Source organism: Henckelia pumila, chromosome 4 (assembly GCF_033568475.1).
Source record: "Henckelia pumila isolate YLH828 chromosome 4, ASM3356847v2, whole genome shotgun sequence".
NCBI classification, from domain to species: domain Eukaryota; kingdom Viridiplantae; phylum Streptophyta; class Magnoliopsida; order Lamiales; family Gesneriaceae; genus Henckelia; species Henckelia pumila.
The window spans coordinates 82,523,185-82,534,804 of NC_133123.1; the positions used below are offsets into that span (position 1 = coordinate 82,523,185).

At 36.0% G+C, this 11,620-nt stretch overlaps 1 pseudogene; it reads right to left on the reverse strand.

Annotated features, from left to right (window-relative positions):
* Window positions 1–8,447: 8,447 nt before the first annotated feature.
* Window positions 8,448–10,700, reverse strand: LOC140861338 (uncharacterized; annotated as a pseudogene).
* Window positions 10,701–11,620: the final 920 nt, after the last annotated feature.

Sequence of the window (11,620 nt, forward strand, 5' to 3'; positions counted from 1 at the left end):
TAAAACTTGACACTCGTACGCTTGCGAGTATTTTTCACAACACCTAGCATTTTGTACACAACTAATTAGGTGTTCTCTACTGGGTATAAAATACCCATCAAACTCCAGGATTTTATTAATTCCTTGGTAATTAATAACTAACCTGGGTTTTTCTCTTTTTATTTTATCATGATTTCTGACCAGAAAACCTGGACTACTATATGGTGACACTCCTTCTTTGATTAGACCAATGTCTAAATATTCCTTGATAATCATTCTCATATCCATATGATCTATTACATTCACCGGGATAGGCTTATATCTAACGAACTCATATTCTTTTCCTTCTTTTAAAGTAAGGCTGGCTTTGAGTTGATTTCTATCCCACCATGCCAAAGGATGCGCATTATAACTTTCTTTGAGCCTCTTTTTGACATATTCAAGGGATACCTTGTTCTCCAATTCTATATCCCTATGGGTTAAAGTTACCTTGAGAAGATCCATATCATCTATTTGGAGTTCTAGTTCTCTTGTTATTTTCAACATAGTTTCTCCAAATATCCTAGAATCTTTCATCTTTGGGTGAAAAAGTTGTCCTTTATAACCATGCTGGCTGCGGAACAATATTGGCATTTGTCTATAAAAGGCCATCTTGAGTCGTTGAGCGATAATCTTATGATCACAAATGGTAGTAAACATAAGTCGTCTTAACTCGTTATCTTGTGTGTACTTTTTAAACATTTGTAAAAAGTTATTTCCTAATAAGATATCGGCTTTTGTATCAGGGAAATATATTGGTGGTGTCTTTACCTTATACCAAGGAGTCTGACCTGCGCCTCCCATAAGGATCTTTGCTTGTTTTATTCCTCTACAAAGAATTAGAATTCTTTTCGAGAAATCTCGTCCAGCAATTTTTGGCAATTCTTCTTCACAATCTGTAGGGAAGACTCTTCTTTTTGCTGTACAAATTCCTGCTCCTGAATCAATATAGACTGAAAAGTATTCAGCCTTATATTGTTCATACAACATTCCAATTGAAATGTATATGGAGAAAGGACTTGTTGTCATTTAAAAGGATTACTAAATGGCCCCGCCATTTTTAATAGGCTGTGTTGTAACTCAGCAATCCGATTAAGACTATTTAGCCTCAATCTTTCCTAGGCTTCAGTAGGTAGAGTATGGTTACTTTTTTATACTTCCTCAATGCGCTCTAGTAAATCATGCTCATGATTTACTAACTTCAAGAATTGTTTCTTCCTCTGTTTGTGAACAGAGTTTTCAAATCTGGTTAATGGATTATCCCTTATCCAATTTTCTTGATTGGCCATCTCGTAGAATTTTTATTGAATTCTCCAAGTTTTATATTTTGCCATAAACTCTATTCCTCTTTCAAAGCGTTTCCATGGTTTATGGTCCTCAAGGAATTCTAGACCAAGGATGATTTGATCTACTTCTTTTCCTGAAATTTCACATATTTGAACTTCCAATTCTCAAATATTTATCACTCCTTGGTAAGTTCCTTTTTCCTGTTGTTCCAAATAGTAAATCGAGTTACAAGGGAATTGGTTCCGATGACTTGTAATTTCGAATACTATTTTTACTTCTTTCCATCCTTCTGGAGGTCTAAGTTTTCCTAATATAGAAAACTCATTTTCTTCTGGTGGAATTTCCTGAATATGAGATTTTTCCCATCTACTACTTGTCATTTGATTACCTTGAAAGGATAATCTTCTGGGTTCTATTTTATGTTCTCTGTATAGAACCGGTTAGTCTTGAATTTGAATGTCTGTTTCCTGAATTAAGGGAAACTCGATTCTTTTTGGGTAGATTGCTTGAGCAACCTTTCCAAAAATCTCTGGAATTTCAATAAACTCATTTCTAATAAATAATTCTGAATGGTGAGTATTAGAAAGAGAATATGAAATTTGATATCTAATAGAATATGGTCTATTACCTTCTTTCATTAATCATTTTTCCTTGAAATTTTGATGCAATGTCAAGGCTCGACTAAAATCCCTGTCGGCTAAATTGTAGGCTATTCTTGGATAGATAACTCCTACAATTTTTCCTGCACATAAATTTCCTGAGATAGTTCCCAGAATACCATCTTGTATATTCCCCATTCTCTTATCGCATACTACGATGTCTATAGGCGAATCTATTTCTTCTTTAAAAGTAGCTTTGATCATTATTTGGATTGCTCTGATATGAATCCAGGACATCGTCTTTGCTACTTCACTTTTCATCTTTTGAAATTCTTCTCTTATTTCTTCAAAAGGAATTAATTGCATTTCGATCTGATTACTAGTTAATTCCATGGGGATTGCCATTTTCCTTCTGGATACCTTGTAAATCAGATTGTGTTTTCTTTGTCTAAGGCCCAGGTTTCCTAAGACTCTTTCCACTTGTCTTGCCAAAAATCCTTGATATTTCTGTAGAGTAGGATTTTCTCTCATCATTCTATGGATCATATTATGAGATATAGTGGTTTGACGAAAAAATCCAGCCAAACTCTCATGTGTTTCTTCCCGAAACACTTCCTCTTTACTCTGATTCTGATTCTAATTCATCCACATATTCTTCTAGTATTTCTTCCTCGTATATACTTTCGTCCGAGGGTATATCCTCAAATTGATATACTTGGACTAGATCTTGAAAGAAGACTGCATCATCCATGTCTGGTGTTGCTTCAAAGAGTTTGACCCCTTTATTCTCATTTTCTGGACAATTTGTTGAGATATGTCCTCTTGCTCCACATGTCCAGCAGTTACAGTCCTTAAAACTTTCACTTGCTCTAGTATGAGTTCTTCTTAAAGTTCTTCTGGATGGTATTCTTCCCCTGTTTTGAGATGAACTCCTTGTTGGGGATGTTCTTGCAGGTCCGCTTCAATTTCTTGATCTATAAGATCTGGATTTTTGTTTGGACCAAACTGTTCTTGGTTTCCAAGAACTCCTCATTTGTTTGTTATAGGGATTATTTCTGAATTTCTTTCTTTTAAATCCCTGTGATCTGTTCCCAATGACTGTTGGGAGATCATTTTCTTTACAACATAAAGGAATACGTTTATTTATACCCCTTATCTTCTTGTAGTTTTTTTGTAATACTGCCATGTGACACCATTCTGCCAATTTTCCTTTTAGAAAATAGGCGCGCCTTGCCAATGTGTCTGGATTACCCGGAACGTATTCTTTTATCAACATTTCTCTCCAGGGACTTGGCATTTTTGCAAAAAATAGCTGAATAGCTACGTTTTCCTCGACTCCAGAATTCCATCTATATTTGGTGAATAACATAATATATTCATCAACTAGACAGATATCGTGCAACTCGAGACTATACAGAGCTTGAGTATATCTTCTTTTTTTCTCTGTATCTTGATTATTGAAATATTCTACCCCTATAAATTGTGCTTTAAAAGAGTAGCCATTTTTCCTCCAATTTCGCTTAGGGATTCTCCTGCTAAGATTGATTTTTTTGGTTTCTGGCATGGTCATTTCCCAAGATATCTTGACCGATCCCATTAGAATCATTTCTAGGAGTTTAATGAATCCTTCCTTATTGAGATCTAATGTTCCTGCTGCAATTCTCATAGTTGACGTCCAATCATCTATGAGATCTTCCCTGTTTTTAAAGTCCAAAACATCAAGGTTTAATATAACCCCATAAGGATGTATCGGATCTAAAATAGTTTTTCCGTAAGGAGTTTGATGGAGTGGGATTTTACTCCTTCTTGTCCTTGTTCCTGCTGAATGGGAATTTTCTCCAACGTGAAATTCACTATATGGTTCTTCTGTTTTAACCACATATATTGGAGGATTTCCTGTAGGTTGTTCACATTCAGGGAAATTCATCTTTAGATCTACTACCTTAAGATTTGCAAATGAATCGGCAAGGTCTTGTAGATCTTCAAGATTTAATTTTTCTAAAGTAGTCATCAGATAGTGTTTTTCTTTGATACAACTTTTATATGATTAATCATCATTTCTTCATCAGTTAAAGGTTTTTGTACCATTTTGGTTTTTCCTTTATGATGTAACAAGGGTTCGGTACCAAACGAGAGTGGTAACCTTCCTCCTTTCCTAGAACTCGATGTTTGTTCTAGGTTCTGGATTTTAATTTGAAGATCCTTTAGATTTACAAGAATTTCTTCTTGTTTTTTTAAGGATTTATTCAATTTTTTGAGATATTTCATATAGATGGTTGCTATAATATTGTACCGTCTTTTGGATTTCTCTAAGATCACCAGAGAGTTTAGAGGAATCTTGTGTGATCTCTAAAAATTGAGAATTAGAAATCATATTTCTTACTCTTTTCAGAGTGTGTAAAAGAATCAATTTTATATAGATTCACCTATTTATGAGATTTCATATAAATGAAATCATTCTTGTTCAAACTTTCGTTTGAATCCATGTTTTGTTGAAAATCTCTTCCTCAACAATGGAGAGTATGATTTAATGAATAATATAAAGTTTGAATAAAATTACCTAGGCTCTGATACCATTTTTGAGCCTAAGGGAAGAATTATATGACATTTTAATTTAAGGGTATTATAGAAAATTTTTAGTCTGAGGACATATCAGGGAACATTTTTGTAAAAAGAGGGACATAATTGGGAACGAATAAAATGTTAGTATATTTTTGGAAAACTATGGAAACTTTAGGGACATAATTTATTATTATTCCTTCGAAGGAACAAGAAAGATAAGTTGGCAACGTCGAAGCAAGCATAGGCTTTACCGATGACGAGAGGAATATTGACGGAGCGTGACTCCAATGGGAGCCACAGATATGGTAGATCCAAGTCAAAAAGTAAGAAGAAGAATATTTATTGTTTTAAATGTGGCGGTAAAAGGCACTTCAAAAGAGAGTGTACGAAGAGCATCAAAAATGGATCTCAAGGAAATGTGGTCAGTACTTCAGGCGGTGGTAAAATATTATTCAGCGAAGCAGCAATAGTTGCGGAAGGCAGACACAGGTTTTGTGATGCATGGATTATGGATTTAGGAGCGACGTGGCACATGACGTCAAGGAGAGAATGGTTCGATCAGTATGAACTAGTCTCGGGAGGATCTGTATTCATGGAAAATGATCATGCCTTGGAAATTGCTGAGGTCGGTACCATCAAAATCAAAATGTTTGATGGTACTATTCTCACCATACAGGATGTACGACATGTGAAGAGCCTGACAAAGAATCTTTTGTTTTTGGGGCAATTGGATGATATTGGGTGCAAAACACGTGTTGAGAAAGAGATCATGAAGATTGTGAAATGCGCGCTTGTGGTTATGAAGGCGGAAAAGGTTGCTGCAAATCTGTATGTATTGTTGGGGGAAACACACAAAGAGGTGGAACTAGTTGTTGCATCAATTGGTTCGGGAGAAGAATCAACAGTGTTGTGGCATTGAAAGCTTGGGAATATGTCAGAACGAGGAATGAATATTCTCTCAGAACGGAAGCTGTTTTCGGGGCTTACAAAAGTGACTCTACCCTTTTGTGAGCATTGTGTTACCAGTAAACAACACAGATTGAAGTTTGGCACATCTACTGCCAAAAGCAAAGTCATATTGGAGTTGATTCATTCTGATGTTTGGCAAGCACCAGTGGTATCCCTAGTAGGAGCGAGATACTTTGTCTTGTTTATTTATGATTTTTCTAGAAGATGTTGGTTGTATCCAATCAAGAAGAAGTCAGATGTTTTTAAAGTCTTCAAAGATTTCAAAGAGCATGTTGAACTTGATTATGACAATAAAATCAAGTGTTTGAGGACTGACAATGGAGGAGAATATACCAGTAATGAGTTTGATGCATTTTTCCAGCATTAGGGCATCAAACAACAATTCACGATGGCTTACACACCTCAGCAGAATGGAGTGGCAGAGCGAATGAACAGAACTTTGTTGGACAGAATAAGGGACATGTTGAGTACTGCGGGTCTAGCCAAGTTATTTTGGGCAGAAGCAGTCAAAACCGCTTCTTACATAATCAATCGTTCTCCTTCAGTGGCGATTGATTTGAAGACTCTGATGGAAATGTGGATTGGAAATCCAGCTTATTATTCTCGGTTACATACATTTGTAAGTCATGTGTACGTGTTGTACAATGAACAAGAAAGATCGAAGTTGGATTCCAAATTCAGAAAGTGTATCTTCTTGTGCTATGCTGATGGAGTAAAGGGGTTTCGCTTGTGGGATCCTACTGTTCACAAGCTTATCATCAGCAGAGATGTTATCTTTGAGGAAGATAAAGTGAAGGGAGACAAAGGCACACTGAATTCAGAAACTACTATAATTCAGGTGGAAAATAAGACAGACGAAGATCAAGTATCTTGTGAAGCAGTACCAGAGCACGAGGTGCAAGAACCAGTTGAGTCAGATGTTTCCTAAGTGAGGCAGTCAAATCGAGAGAGGAGACCACTAGGTTGGCTTTCAGATCATGTTACTGAAAGCAACATTGCATATTGTCTATTAATAGAGGATGGTGAACCATCGAGTTTCCATGAGGCTACTCAATGCTCGGATGTATCCCTGTGGATGACAGCGATGCAGGAAGAATTGAAAGCATTGGACAGGAATAAAATTTGGGATCTTGTTACACTACCACGAGGGAGGAAATCTATCGGTAACAGATGGGTCTATAAGATCAAATGTAATGGCAAAATACCAAGTGGAGCATTATCATGCAATATTGGTTGTCAAAGGGTATGCTCAAAAAGAAGGAATTGACTTCAATGAGATATTTTTTCTTGTGGTTCGACTTTCAATAGTCAGAGTAGTATTGGCAATGTTTGCGGTGTTTGACCTACATATAGAACAACTAGATGTAAAAACGGCATTTCTTCATGGCGATCTTGAAGAAGAAATTTATATGCTCCAGCCAGAAGGTTTTGCGGAAAATGGCAAAGAGAACTTGGTTTGCAGGTTGAACAAATCTCTATACGGTCTCAAACAGGCACCGAGATATTGGTACAAGAGATTTGATTCCTATATCATGAGCCTTGGGTACAACAGACTCAGTGCAGACCCTTGTACGTATTTCAAGAGGTCTGGTAATGATGATTATATCATTTTGCTGTTGTATGTGGACGACATGTTGGTAGCAGGCCCCAAAAAAGATCGGGTCCAAGAATTGAAGGCACGATTGGCTAAGGAATTTGATATGAAGAACTTGGGACCAGCAAACAAGATTCTAGGGATGCAAGGCAGAAGCAACAGGAAGATTTGGCTTTCCCAAAAAAATTATTTGAAAAAAGTCTTGCAACGCTTCAACATGCAAGATAGTAAGCCAGTTTCAACCCCTCTTCCTATTAACTTCATGTTATCCTCTGAGATGTGTCCTAGCAATGAAGCAGAGAGGATGAATATGTCTTGAGTACCGTATACATCAGCAGTTGGGAAGTTTTATGTTTGACATGATTTGTACAAGACCAGACATTGCACAAGCAGTAGGAGAAGTCAGTCGGTATATGGCGAATCTTGAACAAGAGCATTGGAGCACAGTTAAGAGGATTCTTAGATGCATTAAGGGTACCTTGGATGCTGCATTATGTTTTGGAGGATCAGATTTTACACTCAGGTGCTATGTGGATTCAGATTATGCAGGTGATCCAGATAAAAGAAAATCTACTACTGGTTATGTGTTTACAGTTGCAAGAGGCGCAGTAAGCTGGGTTTCAAAACTGCAAACAGTTGTAGCATTATCTACAACAGAGGCAGAATACATGGCAGCTACTCAAGCTTTCAAGGAAGCAATATGGATTAAAAGGTTATTGGAGGAGCTTGGGCACAAACAAGAAAATATTCCTCTGTTTTGTGACAGTCAAAGTGCCTTGCAAATTGCAAGGAATCCAGCCTTTCATTCCAGGACTAAACACATTGGAGTGCAGAAGATCCATATAAAGGATAACATTGCTGATATTCTGACCAAGCCAGTGAACATGGAGAAGTTTGAGTGGTGTAGATCCTCAAGTGGCCTAGCAGGAACGTAAGCAGTGGAAATGGAAAGATTGAAAGGATGTGTGGAGATATGTTTGATTCTCAATCAAATCTTCAAGTGGGAGAAATGTTGGCAAGTGGACAAGTGGATGTGTGCAAATGTTTCATGCATGTAGACAAGCCACGTGACAAGCCGTGAAAATTTGAAAGTGTGGCAAATACAATTCAAAATTGAATTGTGTTCTCGCATTTAGACGGAAATATGAATTTAAAAATAGATGCATTCGGCATCAGTTTCAAAGCATCCCAGCCTCAAGCATTCTTCTGTTCTTGAGTGCATTTCTTCTCTCCCTAATTATTTCTATATATATTTGTGAGATATGTTTTCTACTATATTAAGAGAGTGAGTGTCTCTTTGGAAACACAGAGAGAGGTTGTAATTCTCCAAATATTATAGTTGAATCTTTTGATCTTGCCCGTGGTTTTTACCCTAATAATTCTTTGGGGTGTTTTTCACGTAAATCCTGGTGTCTATTTTATTCTTCAATTTTCATAGTTTCTATCTCGTGATGCCGCACATGGGAGCAACAAACAATACAACAAAAGCCAAAAAATCTTACTTCTTGTTCGTCGTGTTGTATTGCAAGACTATTGTTACTCGTAGCCTTATAAATCTGAGCAGACACAAGCTGCAGCCGACCAAATAACTGAAATAACAAGTCCATGGTGACCCCTCTAGATCTGGTGACCTTGTTCAAGGCATCGAGAAGTTTTGGTTCCTGAGATTTAATATGATCTCCATGATATATCAATATAGAACGTATCCATGGAAGAACATGAGTCCCGCTCTTATTTCTTGACAGCCAAAGCGATCTATCAAGCTCTTTAAAAGGTTGATTGAATCATTCTATTCCAAGCCTTCACCTTCTTATACAGTGTGTTTGAATCAAGATCAATGACCTTCAACATTTTGGAATTCAATATTGAACTAAGTGATTCATTGTTGTTGCCAAGTATTCCCAAAAGTTCTCAGCTGGTCTTCCATACAAAGGGACACATAGTCGAAATATTTATATTGCTGATAAGAAACAGTTGATAATTTATTCCATTACTTCCACTTCATGATTTAAACACATAGTAAGGGAAAGCGATCTCTTGGATTTTTGTTCCACAGGCTTAGCTCCAAATTTCCCATCAATGAAGTCAAATATCTTAGGCACAGGATGCAAACCGCCCTTGGCATTAGATAGATCCAGAGCAGTAACTTGATTGCGCAAGTCTGGTGCTTTCTTTGGTTTCTGAAATTGATTGACGGGAAGAAGGATCCCATCATGTGAAATATTCAAATTTATGTCAGTCCCTGAATGCACCACAACTTTGTTGAATGATGGTTTAATTATTAAACCATAAGCAAGAAACACATGACCACATGCAGGCTTGGAAATGGTTTGTAGTTTCGCAGCAAAAACAGAAGCAAGTGCCCCCTTGTGTTTCTGTCCCTCATCACAAGTTATGCAAATTTTGGTGGGTTTGGAATTGCGTAATTCATCCATGATATTCGCATGCCAAAAATAGCATATACCCATTTCTGATATAGCCAGAACAGAGAGAACTGTATCGTCTTCATCTCCACTATTGAAGCACTTGCAATCCAAGAAAACTGTGGGATGGTCCATCGTGAGAAACAAGTAGGCTGATTTCTCTTCACTACCATCAATTCTCCAAATTGCAACATATCGTTCGCCCATAGCGGAGGAAATAAAATATCTACCATTACATGAAGTTTGTGAAAACCCATAATTTAGTAGTATTGTGTACTAAAATTATTATTTTAAGGCTGTGTTTACTTTAAATAATGGAGAATTTCCTATAAATCTCCAAATTAAAAGAAAATTCAAGTTGTTCCCCAGTTCCTGTGTAAGACATTGTGTGTTCCAAATCCTTGACAAAAGCATGTACTATGTTTTAACTTCCTAATTGAGACCAATTTACCAAACTACGCTCAATTTATTTTGAAACCCCACAATATCCTTTATCAATTTTTGAAATATTTAATATTAACGAGAAAGAATCTGTATACGTTAATTTCCCTCCCTCGCTCAACCAATTCTTCTTTGACAAAAAAAAGCAGTGATCTCCGGCGACAAGGTTGTTAGTCCAGACGATGGCACCGATAATGAGGAAAAATAGACATTCAAAAGAGAAGTCAGTTGTAGGCACTGCTAAAGTGAGGAAAGAAAAGAAATCGCCCAAAGTAAGGAAGGAGAATAAATCGAAAAAAGGTTAAATCTGTATTCCATTATTGAAATCGACCACAATATATTATATTTTTGTGAGTAACTCTGAAATTTTAGCGTTTTGACGAATAATCTTGGTCCTCGTTTTTTAAATCTTTAATAGTTTCGTTTTGTCCGAATTTTTTAGGGTTTTGTTGTCAAATGTGTTGGTACTTTTCTTGTTTACATAATTAATTTGTTATGTTTTGATTGATATTTTTGTCGAAAATTTTGAATCATTATTCTAAAGTTCGTATTTATTTGTTACAGGTCTTAAGTTTAAATATTTTATCCTCAATTTTTAGGATTTTGTTCTTGAAAATATTTGTTAAAGTATATCTTGGTTTAGAAGGATTAATCTTTGTACATGAATGACATATTGTTATGAAATTTGATGATTTTGTTGTTGTGAATATATATTGGATAGTGTTATATTGCTAACTTGACAAATGACCAATTTTTGTAAATACATACCAAATTATTCACAAATATGATGGTTTTGTTCTTTACCATTCCATATTATATTCTTTGATAATGATAATTATTTTGTACTAATTTTTAAAAATTAGAAATTACTTATGAAGAGGAAATAAGTGATGATGTTGAGTTGATGAATAGTGGGAATGTAATATTTACACGATGCTCCTTTGCTTATTTTGACAAAAAATATGGAAGAGTTGAAGCCGATAGGGAATGAACAAGTGAATTGGATAAAAGATACTCCAGTTGGTAAATGGATAGACATGTCAGTTCTTTCTGTGAGTAGTGGCAGAATAGACTATCTTTTTAAAAGATTCGAGAGACCTTCATGCTCGTTCATTGTTGGTGGTGATATTTCCATTTCTTTCACTTCAAGAGACTTATCCATCATTCTTGGTTTGCATCATAGAGGGCAACAAGTTGATTTGGGCCTTAAGTTGGAATCAAGATTCTTGTCTCGACACTTTGGAGGGAAAATAAGCAATGATGACAAGATTTTTATTAAAGAAAAGCTTGTTTCACTTGCAAGAAGTAATGTACAGGATGACATTGATGATTTCGTTTGAATGTTTATTTTGTTCAAATTTAATTGTGTAATATTCTCCACAGGTAATTATATGACTCTTGGTTTTATCTTTCCTTATGTGGATGATCTGAGCACATTTTTTAAGTTTTCTTGGGGAGATGCTACATTTCGGTTTCTTTACCGACAATTAGATAATCAAGGAAGTAAAATTTACTTGGATGGTTGCACATTTGGATTGATGGTGTGTATTTAGTTATATCAGTTATTGTGCTATTAATTTTTTGAATTTGTTTACCTATATAATTTTTGTCTTAGGCTTTGTTGTATGAGAGATGACATCATTAGCTATACCACGTGGTGTCCATATCTTCTCCCGTTTGTTTCGTTTTGGAAAAAGCAAGATTCATTTGAATGCTGTCGGAGTTGA